Here is a 14,524-nt window from a genome sequence, read left to right as displayed (position 1 = left end):
TATTTTTTTAAAAAAAAATCTTACAAAGTTTGATTTTGGTGGGGGATGGCATGTACCCAATCCACTTGTAATAGTCTTGATATTTAAAGGACATCATGAGCCATCCTTAAAGATTAGACTTCAAGTATTGACACTCCTGTGTAATTATTGGGTCGAATCTTGCTTTTATAGTCTTGTTATACAGCATGCCCCTATGCAATCATGGGATTAGAATGGCAGGACTTAGAGTGGGAAAACAGAAGAAATATTCCTGTATGTCATACAGAGGCAAAGTTAATGGTAACAAACATGCAGACCTGATGCAACCAGACTGATATATTTATCTGACTCTCATTTGGATTTATGATTGTACTACATGACGACTCACTACCAGGAACAGTAACTGAAATAGTGTCTCTAAACTTTTTGCATTAGAGCTGATCTGAAAATGCTAATTAAATTTCTTATGAGAATTTCTGGTCTTTCAATCAAAAAAGGAAAATTTCACTGAGAACCAAACACTTCTAACAAGGAAAAAAAAATCTTCAAAATTTGTTACTGTTTTGACAACAAAACTGACTAGCTCTACTTTGCATAGAGTTGCCTGACAAGGAAAAATCACTAGGACTGAGCGATCTTGGGTCCCAAACCTGCCATTTCTTATGCTGAGTGTTCTTTTAAAAAGTTATCACTATAAGACACTCTCTTGCTGAAATTTCACCCCATCGCCAGCATTGGTTCAGATCCAGGAGTGGCAGTGATGGGAAGAAACCGAGTGCAGACAATGTCCCAGGCAGTCACTGGCTTTTTTTAAGGCTCTTTGTCAAACCCTGCTCAAAAGGTCTATGCTGTATGGTGCTTAAAATGACCACAGCCATTTGCACCTCATGTATTTTGTTGTCCCAGTATTGGTATTGTCGGTAGAGCTGAATGAGTGCTAACGGTACGAAATCTTAGGGAAAATAGATTAGGGGGATAGAGAAGTTCTTTATTTTATTTTATTTTTTTTTGCTACTGACTTTGGCTGGATGTGAAGTAGAGCTGTAGATGTAAATGGCTACAAAGTCCATCTCCAATCACCCGTTTCCCCAGCTTTTTCTATTATAAGGTGTAAACATGAAATTTGCAAATTTCATAATTGTATTTGACTACACTATCATATTGAAAAAAGGTTAAGGTATTCTATAGCCTTACTATCAGTTTTGGAGAGTTGGCTAAACAGTAAGTATTTTAGAATTTGCACCCCAGAGATCTGGTGCTTTGTGAAAGAGATTATCATTGTACTAATGATCCTAAATTGGGATATGGCATGCCCTTTTGAACTGCATCTAAATGATAACTAATTATCAAATGTAGTATTTTAGGTTGTTTGTTCTGAAAAGAAGCATAAAATACCTTAAATTAACTAGTAAAAATATCTTCCAAATTATAACAAACATACCTTGTTAATTATATGGTTAATTGTGTGATTATCATTAAGGTGATACTCTGTTTTTCTGTCTAATCTTTTTTTCTAAATGTGCTAGGATTGACACTAATCTTGACCTGGATTTATATTACATTCCTAGTAAAAATGATTGTTTTGCACTGATTTTTTGTATCACAAACGTAGTACTTGAGGCTCTGATTCAGGAAACCATTTCAGTTCAGGAAGAGCACTTAAGCATGTGCATTAGTCTCACTGAAGTTGATGAGACTTAAGCGTATGTTTTTAAAGTTAATCATGTGCTCTCCTGAAGCCAGGTCTTAGATTGTGTTATTTTGAATTCATGGACTGAAAAGATGTAACCAGATGAAGATAACAAATCTGCTTGTTCTGTCTTCTAAGGCAATTTATATATTCTACTTGTCTGTTGTATTAGTCCTACTTCCAGATTACTCAAACGCAACATATTTGATACTTCCTTTGGATACATAACTGTTGGGATGGAAGGTGCTTGTGATGGCTGAGGATGAGGGAACCAATTGCTTTGTTTACTTAAGCCGTGGATGAAATTTCACTTGCATCATAAGATATACCTTCTCAAAACATACGAATTACAAATCCTTTCTTTTTTTATTTTAAAGGAGTGAACTGTTTTGGTGGAACTTCATTGTGCAATGTGTTTAACCAGGAAGCTAGCTAATCTTTCTATCCATTTGGGAACCCCCATTGTTAATGCTGCATCATAAAGTATTTACCCAATGGATATGAGCACATATTTTGCTAATTCTGCATGCTGGCTGACTGGTTATGTTGAATAAATGCTCTGCTCTTCAACTGAAGAGTTCCTTCAATTTAAACTTGCTGTTGTAAATCTCTGTTTATACCAGAAGATGGCACCATTGTTGGTGTCTTCCAGGAAATCTTTAAATAGAGTAATGGATGACTGTCATATAGAAACCCTCACTGTACCTTAAAGCTTCTGTAGGAAATTAAAAATGTAAATATGTATCTGCTGTATTTCGAATGCAGAAGTGGATGAAGCTGAGGTCTTTGAAGAGTCCAGTTTTTTCTCTCTCAGATAAAGTAATCACTTAAATATTTAATAGGGTTTTTTGTCTGATCAACTCTATCCAATATGGAGCACCCAAAACTGCATTTGAGGCCTTCAAGATTTTTATTGTGTGTGAGGAGCTGAAGCAACCAAGCCAATATGCTTTTAAGTACTATATATAAACACTAAAAGTTTGACAACTCTTAGTAGCTATTGTACAAAGATCATTCTTGGTCTTTGCAAACTTATATGCTACATTCCATAAAAGCAGATATTAATTCATAAACAACTAATTACAGTCTGCTGCTATACCACTTTAGGCTGGGAACTAACACATTTAAGCAGGAGAAGGAAAAGTCGGCTTTGCTAGGTTTGTAAGATAACTTGTGGGCCTGGTTGATGGTCTTGAAAATGTTCTTAAACCAGACTCCTGCAGCAAGTGGTGAATGTGAATCACCAAGTGATAAGTCATCCTTTTCAGTCCAAACAGAATCAGTTCTGCAGCACAGTGTGACGGGACAGGGTGCTTTCCTTTCAAATGAAACATAAAGCTTATGTTTTTGGTCATTCAAGATCTGGAGGCAAGAAGAGAATGGGGGCATTGGTCCTGCAGTCTTGCCCAGATTTCAATTTGAGTAACTATATTCTTGCTGCTGTTTTAATTGGCTACAGTATTTATTGCCTGTCCCAGGCTTTTAAGTAGTGTTTTACCCCAGAAATTAGGATCGCGTGGATATAGTTCCTTAAAATGTTGTGGGATTCTTCACTCTAAATAGCGCTTTGAGAGTACATTGATAACCCATGCTTTTTTAAAACCCAGGCCAAACTTGGTATATTTGGACTTAATATCGGGGGGGAAAGGGTTATTCAGGGGGATGTGATAGTGAATAGCCTCTGGAAGGTCACTTGCATCATAAAATTGGCCAGGACAAAGCACTGGAGAATATGCAATAAGGAACAATCCTCATAAAAAGGATTCTCAAGATTGGGTCTGGGGCACTTCCTATATATATTCCCCCAGTTGGGCTTTGTATGTGACTTTCCTGCTTTTGGGTTCTATATCTGTCTCCAGCTACTGTTAAACCATCCCTGTCAGGGTTGGCTTTTAGCTCTTGATCTTGAATACATTTCTGGAGTGTAACTGAATTTTTATGCTTTTGGAGTGCACTAGGTTACACCAGAGGAGAAGGTATATTTGTTTTAAATGCCCAGGGGAGGATGCCTTCTATTTTCTGTACAAAAGATTTATTTTCCCCTGTTGCAAATTAGTCAGTATCTTGGAGTGGAATGAGCTTACTTGGGCTACTTCATGGCTGCTCAAAAAAGGCATTAGAGCCTGAATCCCTATATCCAGAAGAGCAAAACTGTGACTGTAATTAATTAGCAGATAACAAAGGGCTCACAAAGCTTGGAGGGGGAAAATGATCCCTTGCCTTTAAGGAGTTTGACAAACACTGGACTAGATGAGAGCATCTTCTAACCCTACCAGAAAACTGATGTTCAATTAAAAGTGAAGGGTGTTTGAATTTTGAACAAAGCTGGTTTTCTCCCAAGTGTTTCTCAACTGGTTGTGTTAAATACGAATTTAAAATATTGTTCATGAAACCACTCTTTATTATCATGTTTCACTTATATGGCATCTCTGATGTCACTGTCCTACCATTTCCTCTCTCAATCACTCTCTTCCAATTAAAAATCTAATGCAAAAAAAAAAAAAGGCAGAATTTAAGAAGGAATTTCCAAGGTGTAAAACAAAACCCAAACACACACCCTTGCCAGGCTTTTGCATCATAAAGATGTAAAAAGAGAAACTCAAAAAATCCCCCCAACCCGATTATTTCTTCCTCTGCAGGCAACCTTCAGCATTTTCCTATCACTATAACTAGCAGAATCGTGGACCTTTACTCATATGTATACAAAGCAGCTGTAATCTCTCCCTATTTAGAGGTAACTCTAGCGATATCTTTTATCTGTTCTTCAGTGGTGTTTGATACAGGAGCTACACCAAAGCACTTCCTTGCATACACAAACCAGAGATTAGGTTTCACCTGATTTAAGAGACTGTCAACCAGACAAAAGCTCCTAGGTTACCTGGCCCACTCCTACTAAATTATTGAAGTGTCTCTTCTAGCTGAATGTATACACTGAGTAATTAGTCAGTAGAAAGCTGACACTGATGAATATTGCATCTCTTTTCTGTTTTAAAGAAATCTGTTTGTACAACCAATACAGAGTAAACATTTGGAATTACTAAGGCCATCACCTAGGAAATATTCCAGGCTTATTTTGAATATGATCATATTTAGCATACTTTGCACTCATAGTGCTTTATAAGCAAGTCCAAACCCCCTGGTAATTTACCTTAGGTAGATAGCATTATCTCCAATTTACAGCTGGGTAAACTGAAGCACAGAAATAGTGGCTTGCTTGAAGGTGCTGGGAGTCAGTGACAAAGCTGGAAGTAGAACTTTGGAATCTTGTATTCCAGTTTTATGCTCTAATTCAGTGATACTCAGACTGAGGCTCGGGAGCCATGAATAGCTCTTTAATGTGTCTCATATGGCTCTTGCAGCACATTATCTTAAAGTTAGTAACCAATCAGGATGCTTTTATTATTTTATTACCAATTCAGTTATCAACTTGCACTAAGTTATTAACTTCTTTGCTGTGAGAATAATATGTATATATAAAAACTAAATATTTCCCCAGTCATACTGTTTAAATAAGAATAGTACTATTGTTTTATTTACTATGAATTCACACTACTGTGGCTCTTGGGTAACACTGGTTGCTAATTTGGTTCCTGAACCACTGAGGTCTGAGTGTTACTGCTTTAATTATTGGTCTCCACTGCCTACTGGAGCTGGGCCTACTCTATCAGTGAAGCTGCTTTGGTGCACTATAACCTGTAACGCTTGTAGCCATATATTAGATAACTTGCATGATGTGCTGCAATGCTTAACTCTAAATGTGGCTATTTTATACTGATCCTGTTTTCCAAGTGCCTTGGCTCCATCCCCCAGGAGCTTAGAACCTTTGCTTTGCTTATCCGTATATGGAAGGTGACCCACATTAATGCCAAGAAGCTATTTAGCAACTGATCGTCAAAACCATAACAACCAACTGACCTTAAAGTGTGGCCAACATCACTTCATTTTTTTGATCTTGGCAGGGGAAGGGCAGTAGCAGCTTCCATTATTGTAATGGCTGCCAAGGTCCCCTTTGCTGGAGTGAACAGCAATAGCATTGCCCTGGATTGGATTATGCTCAAATGGGGCTTATCTAGAAATGAGACTGCATGCTTCTTCAGCTCCTGTTTTGCTCTGTGGTAGGACAGAGGGATACACTCCACTATGCTAACCTCTCTCACATTTGGCATGTGCAAAGATGATATTCTGTCATCTTGGATATCGCTATGGGCTCAGTTTAAAAGCCTACATAATAAAAAAAAATGGGTGTAAACAAGTATTTATTTGCCTGTTATGTAATAATTATTAAACGCGAGCTTTTAAAATCTAAAATTATGTCACAATTATTTCTGCCTTTCTTTATTCAATTTTTTCCTATTCATATTTCCCAGCTCACACAATGTAAATCAATGGATGTAGAATTTCTAGCACTGGAAGAAAATGTTAACTTGTCTTCAAATAACTGTTTCCACTGGTTTTTTGTTTGTGTTGGGGTTGATTTTATTTTGTTTTTGGCTTTTTATTTTAAGGTGGAAACATTTGTTATTTTCAGTGTTTTATAAAAGTTTGGGTTACAAAATCTAAATCTTTGGCTGTTAGTTTACAGCCTCCTGTAAGATACTAGGAAAGATACTAGGGAGCAGAGCAAGGCAGTTTGGGTAAAATAAGATGTGGCTTGGAGAGGTAAATTCACCAGTTACACCTGCAGAGAAGTCAGTGGAATTACACTAGTAGAGAATCTGGCCCTAAATCTGAACCCTCAAATGCCAGATAACCCCCTCAACTCCCCATCCCAAACTTATTTTCAAATCCTTAAACTTCTGGCAACTTTCTGTGTACACATAAGGTCCCATAATTTTATTACCAAAACTTGAACCAAACCATTATCTTTTCACTCCAACATAAATTCCAGAAGGTCAAGATAGAATTCAGACCCCAAAAACTGAACCAGACCTACAAATACAGATCTTTCTTGGGGCAGGTAAAGCAGTTTAGCTCATTCAAAAGAGGGACTTGATATACATGAGTTATATATGCACAGTGCTTCATAATATAATGTACATCTCTGTCTATCTAAGTCTTGAACTATAAAAGAAATAAAAGAGAGACGGCAGATAAGAAAGACAAAAGATTATATAGAGGGATGGGGTGGAAGAGATCAATAGAGAGAACTGCTGAAGAAAATCTGTTTCATTGGGGCCTTTTACTAAGCCCTGGTTGGCCTTGGGTCCTTGAGAGGCTATTAAGATATTTGGTCCATATGACAGTCTGAGTCACATTCAAGACTGACATAGGTCCATCATCACAATGGTCTGGCCTAGCTTATCCACCTCACTACCTTTCTTTGGTGATGCTGTTGCCATGACCAGCACCATTGGGAAGACAAGAGTAAAGATGGTGTACTAACCCCTGCCAACTCCTTTTCTAACTATGGCTCTGCTAGGAGAGAAGATTCCCAATAGCTGCCTCTCCATGAGTGAGTCCTACCAGAATGTTCTAGCTATCATCCTACTCTTATTGGGGCTCCTTGCCTTACTGGATAATGCCATCAAAATTGCTCTCCTGGTAAGCAAGCAATGTTGTGGGTGAGGAGGGTTACTTCTTCTATTAGGCCAATGACACTTTTCTTTGAGTCATTACTAACCACAGGGCCCTAGCTAGGTGCTCCTCTCCTAAATCAGTACTGACCCCTGTGTCCAAGCATTTTATTTATCTACTGGAAGTAAGAAAAATATTTTTAGGGGTTCATCCCCTGCCCTGGGTGTTTATCTCATAACTTAAAAACAAAGTGGTAAGCAGTGCTGTGTTGGAGGGAGAGGTGTGAGTTACTAATTAGGGGGCATTCTCTCCTCTGAGTCAGTATTGATGCCACGGCCACAGTGTGATGTTAGGGGGCACTGTATTGCACTGGGTGATTCACTGGGCATTTTTGCCATTCCATAGTGATAGCTTGGTGCTAGGGGGAGCTGTGCTCCATGGAACGTGGTGAGTGACTCAGTATGGGCATTCTGCCCTAAGTTACAACGAATCTACTGCCCTGATATGGCACTAGGTGGTGCTGTGCTGATTGAATCTTCTGGAAAGACAGAAAAGGTCTTCTGAGCATTTATAATCATCTAAGATCATCTGGCAATTTATGTAAAAGACAAGAGTTTAATCATGGTGTCTTGCTCAAATTCCAGTCTCAGTGACTGGTGATTCTCTCCTCTCTCAGTTCCAATTGCATATAGTCTTTATTTCCTATCCTAAAGTGGTTATCCCTGGTCAGCTGCCACAATCCACCCCACAGCTGGCTGCCCCTCTGCAGTGAATGATCCCTGTTCATTTGTTGTATTTGAAAAAGGAGGCTAGATAACTTTATGGCTAATAACATTTGTAGTTATGCCCCTGAGAGAGAAGGGTAATTAGCTGTTATGCTGATCTCCTGCAGCAGAGAGCTAAAGGGCATTTCCTCCCCCCGAATGGCATTCCACAGTTGGCTAGCTGCATTAGGGATTTTAATACTTTCTTCTAGAAGCATTGGTCACCCGGGAGGAGAGATATCAGATCATTAGCTGGACTAGTGATCTGATCTGATCTGTCAGGAACTGGGATTCTAGACCAAATGGACCTGTGGCCTGATTTAATATAGCAGGTTGCGGGAGAGGGAAGTATCAGATTAAGTGAAGCAATGGTGTGGGATACAGGATAGATATGGCAGGATGTGGGTGTCTGATCCACTATTACAGATATATTCCTATTCTGAATACAGTTCTGTTCTATTGCTGTTAATAAGGTTCATACAGATATGACTGCCTAAATATCCCCCATATGATACTAGGGCCAAGGCATCTTGAAGATTGTGGGGGGTTTGTTTTTTTTGTTTTGCAAAAAGAATGGGTGGGCAATTCCTAGCAAGTTTGCCCTGCAATTTCAGGTGCGATCACATTACAAGTTTGCTCAGTGGATACTGAATTTTTTGAAGGCTCTTACACTTGCCGTTCAGGTACAACCAGGTCAAGAATTTTTTAACTAATGTTTTTTCATCAAAAATGCCAATTCATTGGAACTGAAGCTGTTTGTAGGAAAGGGTTGATTACAATGAATTGACATTTTTGAAATGGAAAGTTGTATTTTTGTTTCTAAATATAAGTCAGATTATAGCTTAAAAAAAGCCAAAACCAAAATTAAAACTTTTGATTGACCTGAACCAAATTTTTTTCAGATTTTCGGTTTGTGAAAAACTTTGAGATTGACTTTTTGTCCTTGTTCAAAATGGGAAAATTCTTCAAAATCTTGAAAATTCTCATGGAATGGGAAAACCATTTGCTGCTCCACTCTAGGATCAGAGGTCATATCCTGATCCTATTGAGGTCAATGATGAAACTCCCATTGACTTGAAAAGGGACAGGAATTCAGGGAGGCAAAAGCATCTGTACTAGAGAAAAGCTGCTAACCACAATGGCCACTGGTTTTCTCTCCTTCTTCCCTTCTTTCAGGTCTGGATTTACCTGTGTCAGTTTCTGAAGAGAATCTTCCACTATTTCATCACCAAAGGTAAATTGAGGAAGATGAGGAAATGTTCAATTTGGTTTGTTTGTTCTAAACTGTTTTGGGCCAGTTCTTATTAGATGACACAGTGCTCTAAATGCTGATGTCTGCAGGAGCCCTGTCTATGCTAGCCCTCATACTCACCATTACTACCACCAGCAGAACTGCACCAGGATTAGCAGCAGTGGGAAATTTGAGAACAAAATCTTCAGTGTAGATGTAGCCTGTTTGTGTCTCTTTCACTCTCCTTTCCTTTCTCTCTTTCTGTTTCTGTCCTTTACCTTTCCCCTCCATCTCTTCCACAGTCACTGTGCAGGCAGGTTGGGGAAGAGGGAAGAAAGGAACCAGACATTGTCTGGCCAGAGATTCCATGAACTTACTACAATAGGTTAGCCACCACATGGACACTGTACTTCTGTTAATTCATTTCTTCATTTTTTATTCTTCCTCTTCATTCCCCTGAAGCCTCCGGATGGATCAAGGCACTAACAGCCATTTCCTGCAGCAAGAAATCCAGCAGTTGGAAGGAGCTGGTTCTGAGCAAAGGCCACAGGAATATCTCCATTTTGCGCTTCCACTGCACTCTGGATCCTCTGAGGCTAACCGTGAACATGAACAACCTAAATGGGCCGAAAAGCCACTGTCCCCAGGGTCATAGGAAGGGCAAGGGTTACCATGGTTCCTGGCCAACCCATCAAGACACTGATGATGAGAAAGCCAGTTGGTATGGGCACCAGCAGCAACACCGTCGGGTGAACAACCGGCTTAACCCAGGTCAACGTTACCATGACTGGGAGAGTCAGTTCAGCTCCCGTCACTCAGACAGTGACAGTCCGCAACCAGTGTGCCCGGCCGGATCCACTGTGTCATCAGTGCGTTTTCACATCAGCACCCCAGAGCAGGTTGCCAAGGCCAGAGGCAGCTTGGTTGACTGGGGCATTTACATACACAACCCACAGAGGGTCACTGGGGATAAAGAGCTTGGCCCGGACAGTGCAGGAGAAGCTACGCAACGGCAGAGTTCCCTGCATCAATCTGCTGTTCCAAACACAGAGGGACCCATCAGCCTCCATTCAGAGTGCTCTGCTGTGCACATTCACCCCCAAGTCAGTGAGGCACACTTCATACCCAGCCCAATCTTCCCAGGCCCTAAGCGGGTAGTGTACTCTGCCCTGGCTCCCACCCCAGAGTCCAGAACCTGTCTCAACAATGATTACCACCACCCATTGTCCCAGGCATATCATCAGAGGAGTCCTGAGCACCATCCTGGGACTGAATTTCACCAGAGCTTGCCACTTGTCCAGCGAGCCGAAGTCTACATCTATCTTGTCAACCCACCGCCTCCCAGCCCAGAGTGCACCGCTGAACGGTCCACCCTCCCCTTTTCAGCATCTCACACCATCTTGGTCAAGGACACATTGGCAAACCGGGTATCTGTTGGCCACACCTGGGAAAGTTCCAACCAAGGCCCAACAGGGCAGATTATCTGTGACACCCACACACAACGCAAGAGTATCTGGGAGAGAAAACACCAAGCTAGCACTCTGCAGTTGAGCCCAGACTATGAGAAGCTGGCAAGAAGCAGTGATGGTGCCAACCTGATCCACAATCCACCTCTCCTGGCAGACATGACAAGAAGAGGTTCTGAAACAGCACCACCCAACATTAGCAATTGAAGGTACCATACAACTGGATTTACCACCCAGCTGACTTCAATTCCTGGCATGGATAAGATTCTGATGCCTGGTGAACGCTGGGGGACCTGAACTAAGTGGGTGGGAATAGTACAAATGGCATTCTCTGCTATTTTGTGGTACTCTCAGGACGTGCTGGGTTCAATAAACAGCAAATCACAAAGCTCCTAGTTACGCAGATTCTCTGTAGTGACAGCTGTGGGTGTGGGAAGAGCCCAGGTGGCATGGCTTCTTCATATAAGAAGCCGCAATTCATTTGTACATTTTGACCCCACCCAGGTGTCCTAGGTATGCATTGCAATTCAGTCTCTATGGCAGGAATGCTCAAATGAGTTTGAGCTCTGTGATTTCTCTTCTAGGTATTAATTTTGGGCACATAACTGTCGTCTCCCACCCACCCCCCCCGCCACCGATTTAAAAACACTTTTTATAGTTTGTTATTTTTATTAAGTGGTTTACACCAGAAGGTGTGGTTATAAATACAGTTGGTGAGTAAATATACATGGAAACCTGCCTACAAACCCAATTCAAGACTTACCTAAGTGCTCAGAGGTAAAAACACCTAAGCGTAGATAAAAGACCAGAGGAGGAATGTTTACAGGCATAAAGTACAATATATGTTTAGTAGGTATAATAAAATGTGTCTCTGGTCTTGGCACAAATGAGAAACTTCCTGCAGACCATCTTGGGATCAAGAACAGAAATAGCCATTCTGATGAAGACTCCAGTTCTCATCCCTATCCCATACCATTCTGGGAAACCGGTGTAAAGCATGCTCATGGGATATCAGAGTTTGAGAAGCGTGCCTTACACGTGCCCTTCCTATCTAGGGATGTCACTCCTGTCAGTCTCTCAGTTACCTACATTCCGCACAAATTTCATGTCCTCTTACTTTTTATTGATGAAATTATTTACATCATTAAAAATAAGCAATCATGGAACTTAGATGAAAAGCTGTTTACACTGCACTGAATCCTGCAGCATGTATGTATAATTTAAGTTTCATGTATGTATAATTTTTGTGCTCCTCTTCGAAGGTCTTTATTATCTATTGCATCCAATATATGGACCTTGGCAGGCTGAGAGCTTTGGTGAGAGGAGCCTGGCTTGCTGTGGAAGCATTTTGTATGACCTGCCATTGCAGTGTGAACTGAGGGGATCCTTTGCAATTCCTGCTCTAAATAGGCTGCAAGCAGAGTACTTCTGTGGTCTAACAAGTGCTCACAGGAGCTGGGCTTGGCACATCTTAATGAGTTTGCAACAGAGGGCATGCCTCCCAGCCCAGGTAGCCAAATACACACTAGCTCTGCTTGAGCTAGCATGCTAAAAACAGCAGTGCAGATGTTGCAGCACCAGTGGCATCACAGGGTAGCCATCTGAGTACAAGCCCACCTGAACCCCTGGGTCTGTACTCGGGTTGATAGCCCATGCTGCAACATAGAATCATAGGACTATAAAGGACCTTGAGAGGTCATCTAGTCTAGTCCCTGGCACTCAGAGCAGAACTAAATATTATCTAGACCACCCCTGACAGGTGTTTGTCCAACCTGCTCTTAAAAATCTCCAATGATGGAGATTCCACAACCTCCCTAGGCAATTTATTCCAGTGCTTAACCACCCTGACAGGAAGTTTTTCCTAATGTCCAACCTAAACCTCCCTTGCTGCAATTTAAGTCCATTGCTTCTTGTCCTATCATCAGAGTTAAGATCAATATTTCTCCCTCTTTCTTGTAACAACCTTTTATGTACTTGAAAACTGTTATGTCGCCTCTTAGTCTTCTCTTTTCCAAACTAAACAAACCCAATTTTTTCAATCTTCCCTCACAGGTCATGGTTTCAAGACTTTTAATAATTTTTGTTGCGCTTCTCTGGACTTTCTCCAATTTATCCACATCTTTCCTGAAATGTGGTGCCCAAATTAGGCCAGTTGAGGCCTAATCAGCGCAGAGTAGAACAGAAGAATTACTTCTCGTGTCTTGCTTAAAACACTCCTGCTAATACATCCCAGAATGTTCGCTTTTTTTGCAACAGTGTTACAAAAATATTTAGCTTGTGGTCCACTATGACCCCAACTATGACCCATCAACACTGCTAGCTGGAGCGGAGCTAGCTCATGTCTGGCTAACCAAGCTGGGAGGCATGCTCCCAATAGGAGTGTAGACAAAAACCTGTTAGGCCTTAGCTACGCTAGGACAAGAGATTGTGATTGGCGCTATGCTGCCTAGCACATCAACTACCAAGACTTTGGCTGTAGTGTAGACAGCTATTAAACTATAAGCTCATTGTTCTGTGTTTTTGTACAGCCACTAGTACAACAGGCCCAGGACATTAAGTAACCATTGGAACAAGTTACCAAGGACCGTGGTGGATTCTCCGTCACTAACCATTTTAAAATCAAGATTGGATGTTTTTCTAATAGATATGCTCTAAGAATTATTTTGGGGAAGTTCCCTGGCCTGTGTTATCATCTAGTCTGACCTGTATCAGAATGGTCCCTTCTGGCTCTGGAATCTAAGACTGGGGAGCCTACTTTTTACCACGGTGGAAATAATAATAATTAATAATTTAAATAAATAAATAGCTGGTCATGATAGACTCTGGCGGGGAGCTTACCGAAGAGCATCAACCGTGGCCTCTTTTCCTGGTGTTATCAACGGCCTAAGGGTCACATTCTGCTGCCAACCGACATTCCATCGAAGGTAAAAGTAAGCTGTAACAAATTAAGTCTGGAGATGTGAGAGTGTTGGAGAACACCAAATCCGGGCTAATACCTATTTTCAAAGCACTGTGCAATGTCTGTTGTGAATCCCCAATTCTGAAATAACTCAGAAGATTAAGCTGTTCCCATCAAAAGACTCCAACCGAAGCAACACACCTGGGCAAGGGAGAGGTCCTCTGTTTGAATGTTTTATTAAAAGTGACCCACAAAGGATTATAAAAGCAGGTCTGTTGGAGCAGCAGCATCACAGAGATGTGCAAAGGTCACCATGCATTCAGGCCACCAAAGCTGAAAAGCTAAGAGAAATAGAAAGGGCTGGAGAGTGTATTTCCTCCTACAAAGCAAACCAAATATGACTCAGTGCAACTTCCCCTCAGGATGTCTCAACCCTTCTGCCACTCTCAGCCTGGATAATGGCCAGCATCCAGATTAAGCATTAGTAAAACTGATAAGCCAAACAATTCCCACAGTATATTTCTTGTTCTTCGAATAACTAACTTAACCACAGAGCGTCCAAAAGGGATGTCCCATCCAAGGTTGCTGCAGTAACCAACAAGCAAGGTCGCCATAGCAAATCCAAGTGCAAAGCCCTTAGAGCCCAGCAAAAAACAGCAACATTAACTGAAATAGGTCAAAGCTCCACAGTAGCTCTGCTCAGTTTTAAAAATAGTAATAATCAGTTCCGTGTGATGAGGCCTGATCCAAAGCCCACCGATGAGGGCATTCAATAGCCATTGGATCAGACCCATGACAGACACATACTTCACAGGCCTCTCCCCAGGAGCAACCAGAGAGAAATGGGGAATTGCTTGGAAAAGCTCACAGGGGGGTCCTTCCTCAGCAGCCCTAGAATTGTCTGGGACAGGCCTGTGGCCCCAAACCTGTGGCCCCAAAGCCGCATGCGGCTCTTCAGAGGTTAATATGCGGCTCCTTACC

Source organism: Lepidochelys kempii, chromosome 13 (assembly GCF_965140285.1).
Source record: "Lepidochelys kempii isolate rLepKem1 chromosome 13, rLepKem1.hap1, whole genome shotgun sequence".
Classification (NCBI taxonomy): Eukaryota; Metazoa; Chordata; order Testudines; family Cheloniidae; genus Lepidochelys; species Lepidochelys kempii.
Note: the sequence above shows the minus strand (reverse complement) of the source record.